The 6,545-nt window shown below is 46.1% G+C and overlaps 1 non-coding gene across 1 annotated transcript; it reads right to left on the reverse strand.

The window, feature by feature from the left end:
* Positions 1–466: 466 nt before the first annotated feature.
* Positions 467–653, reverse strand: LOC136574044 (U2 spliceosomal RNA). The gene has a single exon (XR_010786208.1). It is a non-coding gene; the product is annotated as a U2 spliceosomal RNA (small nuclear RNA).
* Positions 654–6,545: the final 5,892 nt, after the last annotated feature.

A 6,545-nucleotide genomic window follows, 5' to 3' on the forward strand; every position in this document is an offset into this window, starting at 1 on the left:
GGGCCCCAGTACAAAGTCTGGAACTGGGCCCCCAAACTATAAAGCTTCATTGATAGCATTGGTTTACAATGTGGGGAAGAGAGACTTTATGGGCCCCCTTGGGCTCCGGGCCCCCTGCACATACACCCATGACCCGAATACGTGGAGCATACAGACGCAGGCTGCCAGGATACGCTGTGCCTGCCCGATGTTTCCAACTTGGCTATTAGCGCAGCGGTAGGTACGAACTATAGAGTGCGGCTGCCATATGAACTGGTGTGTGTGTGTGTGTTGTTTTGCTTCCAGTTGTACCTGTGCTGTGCACACTCTGGCAGACGCAGCTGCTCAGTGGATACAATGTTGCGAGCAGACGGGCTGAGTGTCAATCAAAGTGCTTGGGTGGTGGTAGCAGCAGCCGCCGCCACAGCTGCGCTGCACCTCTTGCTCGTCGGTGTTGTTTTTCTGCTTTTGGAAACTGTTGTAGGAAAGGGGGTGCACCGGTCCTGGAGGTACTGCAATACCAGGTCAATGCGTGGAGTGGACAGAGCAAGCTCTTTTTCCAGCTCCCTGTTCTAAAAATCCATTTAATATATGGTCCCCAGATAGGGGACGTATCAGATATTAAACTGATAAGAACAGATTTTTTTTTTTAGTTAACATCCCCAACTAGTGGGGTGACTTTATTTTAACAACAAGAGTTTACATTTCATCAGAAAAGAAAGCATTAAGAACATTTTAAAACATAAAAATGTTCTAAAACGAAAACTCTTATAAAAATACATGTTACGTAAACATAAAATGGGCACTTGGTGGCATCACAATATGGAACTCCACTCACTTAAAAGCCATTTTCTAGATAAAATAGGAAAGTTTTTCTTATCTATTAAAAAGTAGTCATACATTTCGCTAAAACAAATAGATAAAACGTCCTGCACTGATAAAATCTCATGCTTAAACAGTAAAATGTTTCGGGCCTTCCATAGAGCCGCCTTCACGCAGTTGATGATCTTCCATGCCATTATCTTCTCGGTCCGCGTGGGGCACTCCAGACATCCATACAGCACGGTCTCCATCTTTATTCCTTTGTTCCGGGTGATTTTGTGTAGAAGAGGGCTTATTTTAGTCCATATGATTTTAGTAAAAAAACAAGTCCACATAAGATGTTGCACGGTCTCCTCTTCTTGACATCCTGGTCTTGGGCATGCGGCAGAGTTGGTCAGCCCTCTTCGATGCTGGAATGCCCGGCATGGAAGACACTCGTGAACGCAGCTCCAGGCAAGGTCCTTCTGTGCATTAAAAAGAGAAGTATCGTTAACAGCTCTCCATATTTCTTTTGTTTTCTGTTCATTAAAATTGCTTGCAGGAGCCATAAAACCACTTTCCTTAATATCCTTATAAGTTCTTTTACTATTTAAAAGGTATTGCACCGTCTTACCACTAAAATTATATAAAATCACTATCTTGGCTAAATTCGTGTACTCACTCGTCAGGTTAAAAGAGTAGGGGGAATTTAAAACCGTAGAGAACCACCCGTGTCTTCTCATAAAATAACCTGTGTTAAAACGAATAAAATACGACCAATAGTGATTCTTAAAAACAGCGCTAAGACACATGCTAAAATATTTCGTTAAAAGAAAAGCTCTAAAATCAGGGAAATCCTTCCCCCCCATGGCTTTGGGTTTTAAAACTATTTCTCTTCTGAGCTTTTCCATTTTGGAGTTCCATAAAAATGTGAAGCATGCCTTTGTTATCTTCTTTAGCAGCCGGTCTGGAGGGGGAAACACCATACTTAAATACAATAAAATGGGTAAAATAATCATTTTCGTTATTAAAACCTTCCCCTCCAGCGTCAGCTGCCGCATGCTCCACATACATAACTTTTTGTTTATTTTTTGTGCCACCAAGTCCCAACTGGTAAAACCGTTGTTGGACTCATTAAAGGAGACCCCTAAAATCTGCACGGAATCAGAAACAGGTACAGGAATGTCCGATAAAAGCATGTTTCCAATGTTTAAAATGTTGCTTTTACTAAAATTTACTTTAAAACCGGAGAAGCAGCAAAAATACTGAATTTGTTTCATGGTTTTTTGAATTGAGAGGGTGTCCCTGCAGAGCACCGCGACATCATCCATGTACCCCACTACTTTAGCCTCAATACCCCCCCCACCCGGAAGGGGGGTTCCTCTGATCTGCTTATCAGCTCGTAATGCGCATAAAAGAGGCTCCAGTGCACATATAAAAAGTAGTGGGGACAAGGGACACCCCTGCTTCACCCCGGATTTTAAAAGGACATCCTGCGTCTTAAAACCGTTCACTAAAATCTTGCTCGTGCAGTCATCATAAAAGGCTCTTAGAGACAATAAAAAGCCTTCTGGTATACCCATCTTCTCTAAAACCTTAAAAAGATAAAAATGCGACACTCTGTCGAAGGCCTTCTCAAAGTCTATAGATAAAATGGCAATTTTGCCATGCCTCGACTTCGTGTCGCTAATGCAGTCCTTTAAAAGGTTTAAATTATCATGTATGGCCCTCCCAGGGACGCCACAGACTTGGTTTTGATGTATGATTTTATGTATGATTTCTTTAAGTCTGTTGGCGCATATTTTAGCCATGATCTTGTAATCGGCGTTTAGAAGGGTGATGGGTCTCCAGTTCTTTATGTCTGTCTTATCCCCTTTCTTGTATAGTAGAGACACCTCACCCTTCCGCCATGACCCTGGGAGGCTCTTGGAATTAAAAACTTCTGTAAAAAGAGAATAAAAATCCTCTTTTAAAATTCCATAAAACGTGACATAAAACTCGATGGGTATACCGTCCGGACCAGGCACCTTGCCTGGTTTAAAACTACGTATGGTGTCTAAAATCTCCTGCTCCGAAATATTACGTAATAAAAGGCTCTGGGAGGCAGGGTCTAAAACATCCGTGATCTCCTTTAATGAGTCTTCCATAAAATTTATATCCACACTTTTAGTGTTAAAAAGATCCGCATAAAAACCATGTACCTTTCCTAAAAGACCCTGTACATCTGTGACTCCATCCAGTTCATTTAAAACACATTTTTTATCGGTGATTTTCTTAAAAAAATACCTGGAGCAGGTCTCATTTTTTTCAAGGTGCTTGACTCTAGAGCGAAATATAATTTCCTTACCTCTCTGCTCCAGGCATTTGGCGATATCCTTTTTTACGTCTAAAATCTCTCTAGTCACATCTATGCCGTGCTCTCTCATCTTGTACAGGGTCTGCAGACGGGTGTTTAAATTAGAATAAAAGGCCCGTTTCTCTTTGGCTTTAGAGATCCCAACCCTGATAAAATAGTCCTTAATCTTAGTTTTCATCTTTTCCCACCACTGGCTGGTGGGAATGTTGGGATCTCTTACCCGTCTGCACTCTTTAAAAAAGGTAATAAAATCCGATAAAACCTGCGGATCTTGTAGAAGGGACACGTTCATCTTCCAGGCATTCTTACTGGTTCTCCTTCTTTCGCCAAGGTTCGCTTTAAAAAATAAAACCTTGTGGTCAGAGAAAGTGTTATTAAAAACGTCAGATCTAAAAGGTTGTACCTGGTGAGAGCAGAAGATAAAATCGATCCTGGAGCTGCAGGTGGTGTTGCTCCAGGTCACGCCGGCCTCTTCTGGTAAAAGCGGGTTGCATGTTTTAAAAACATCCGTAAGCAGGTGATCTGATATGATGTTCTTCAGCATGTTTGCGGTTTTGTCATAGTTCCTGCTTACGGAGTTAGAGAACCGGCGTTCCCCCCTTAAAACACAATTAAAATCACCAGCTAAAATAAGGGGATAAGAAGTGTTAATAAAAAGGGGTAAAATCTCCAACATTTCTGCTCTCACCTTCTTTTCTGGAGAACCATAAAAATTTAAAAACTGACATTTAATACCGTTGATAAAAGCTCTGACCAATAAAATTCTGCCTGGTAAAATTTCATAAAAATTTTCAATAAAAACGTTCCCTTTAAAAAGAATGGCGACCCCTGCTGATCTGGACTCGTTAGATCCAGACCAGACTGATGGACCATGTACCCAATCCTTCTCATACTTTTTATATTGGGATTTGTGCGGGATGCCGCATTCCTGCAGGAAGAACACGGAAGCAGCAAAAATGGTAAGGTAGTTGAACAGGGCAGCCCGTCTCACTTTGCTCTCGAGGCTTCTTACGTTGAAAGTGAGACAGGAAAGATCCGCCATCATTGAGTGGGTAGAAGGACGGTATCGTATATGCCCACGGTGCTCAACTTAAAAACCACACTCTCCGGCAATACCAGAGACCCCGCTGGAGCTCTCATACCCCCCCGCATCCGAATCCACTGTGAACAGGGATGATGCTGGAGAGGAACTGCCATCACTCAGCTGGCCCCCCAGGACACCCGAGGCAGGGATGTCTGATAGGTCCCATATGGACGACATAGGAAGTGTGCCCACCCCAGGGGTCGGCAAGTCGGCTTCGTGGTGCTCGGTTTTCCCCTCTGCAGGGGTGGGTACTTCGCTCTTGGCCACTGCCTCGGAGGTTGCCCCCGCGTCCCCCGCCTGGCGGGCAGGGGCACTGGTGGCTGGCACCTTAGGGGGACCGTCCGGTTTCGCTGCGTCTGCAGGTACTTCCTTAGGTCCCCCCCGTACCACCTCCGAGTACAAGGTGGCCTTCGAGCTTTTCCGCCTTTTCATGGCTGCCGTGCTTCCCCCGGGGTCTTCTGCCTCGGGTACCCTCGCAGCCGGCGTCTCCCGCGGGCTGGGACCGGCTTCATTTGGACTCTCCTCTGTCCCAGGGACCTGGGGGTGGGAGTCCATCGGCCTATCCGCAGCCCTCCTCTTGCTACGCCGCTGCTCTTTTGCTGTACCTTCCTCATTTTGGGGGGGTCTGCTGGTGGTATCCATGTCCTCCGGTTCCTCTCCTTGGGGGGGCGCGGTTTGGTCTGCTGGCTTCCTTGGCTGCCCTCGCTGCTCCGTATTTCGTGCCCTATGACGACATTCAAGAGAAAGATGACCAACTCTGCCGCATGTATCACATTTTTTCGCCATAGGACACTGGTTGGTCTCATGCTCTGAGCCACCACAATTCCTGCAGGTGACGCCGCAACTGTCTTTCTCATGTCCATATTTTCTACAGTTGCGGCAGTATGCTGGCATTCCCGCAAAATAGAGGTCGCCACTCACGTTACCCAGTTTAAAACGAGCAGGCGGTAGTTTCAGACCCCCTGGGCACCCAGGGTCTTTAATACACGTGACCTGAAATCTCCATTTAGATGTCCAAATACCAAGCTCATTCATAATCTTTCCCATACACTTGACTGATTTGAAGTATCCACTTAGGAAGGCTTCTACTTCCTTCAAGTCAGCGTAGGGAGAATACATTTTAATCACCACAAGCTTGGTCACATCTAGGACGTGCTCAACCAGCTGGACACCCTCAAGCCGTGCATCTTGTTTTGTAGAAATCGCATTAATCAAATCACTGAAAATACCTTTCTGGGTAAAGGTAACGTCATAAGTCCTACGCTTGGGGTAGTCCTGTATCGCCAGTATCTCTCGTTTCTGTATGTTGAATACTCCCATGAGCACGTCCTCCACCACATAACGCAGGCCACGTGTACCCGCCGCTTCCTCAGTAAAAACCACTCGTATTGTGTTTGCAATCCGGGCGTATGCCGGTATGGAGTCTGGGTCCGTGCCCGTGACTCCTTTGGGTTTTCTAACGCTTTACAACACCGCTGTTGTAATTTTGTCCTCACTTGGTACAAGACCAAGCGGGCAAGGGGGATCGCGACTCGTTATCTCTAGGACTAGGCCCTCTCCCCAATAGCAGCAGGCGGGTTTAGCCCACCGAAGTGGGCGATCCCGCCAGGCCGAGGAGAGGGGTACCTGAGATACCCTCTGGCTAAGCTCTCCTGCACAAGTGCACTTGAACTTAGCCAAAAGGCCGAGAAGCGATAACCCGAAATGGGTTTCACCTGTAGCCCGGTCCGCCCAACTCCACTTCCAAGGCTTGAGGCAACACGCTCAGCCAGCACTCTGGGCGCACCCACAATGCACCCAGGCAGCTGGGAGAGCCTGTAAAACTTTCCATAGCCCCGCCCCACGCCTTCTCAACCACGCCCAGCCTCACACCCTCAGTCCTTCCGCTTGCACCGTGCTCACGCATCCTAGGCTTGCAGAGCCTGCTGCTGCTGCAGGACTCGTCAGCTCCCTACAAAGGATGGTTAAGCCGGCGATGACACTAGAAGCAAGCACTAGTTTGTCTCTGAAGGTGCGTCGGTCGGTCGGTTGGAGGGATCTCTTCGGCCGGCCGCATTTCCAGTGGGGATGGATGGAAACTTTTTACCTAAAATAAGGGAAATTGGCTTCGGCCCCATAGGGCTTTATTGCCTTCCCCTGGGCCAGCATTAGTAGACCCTAGTAAGGAGAATATTAGAGCGGCATGGTCATCCGAAGAACTTAAAAACATACAGCAGGCCTTTTTTGCCCGCCATACATACATACATAACTACAGATTTTATATTTTTTTTTACATATATACATTATATATATATACACATTATATATATACACACATTATATATA

Source organism: Eleutherodactylus coqui, chromosome 7 (genome assembly GCF_035609145.1).
Source record: "Eleutherodactylus coqui strain aEleCoq1 chromosome 7, aEleCoq1.hap1, whole genome shotgun sequence".
Classification (NCBI taxonomy): Eukaryota; Metazoa; Chordata; class Amphibia; order Anura; family Eleutherodactylidae; genus Eleutherodactylus; species Eleutherodactylus coqui.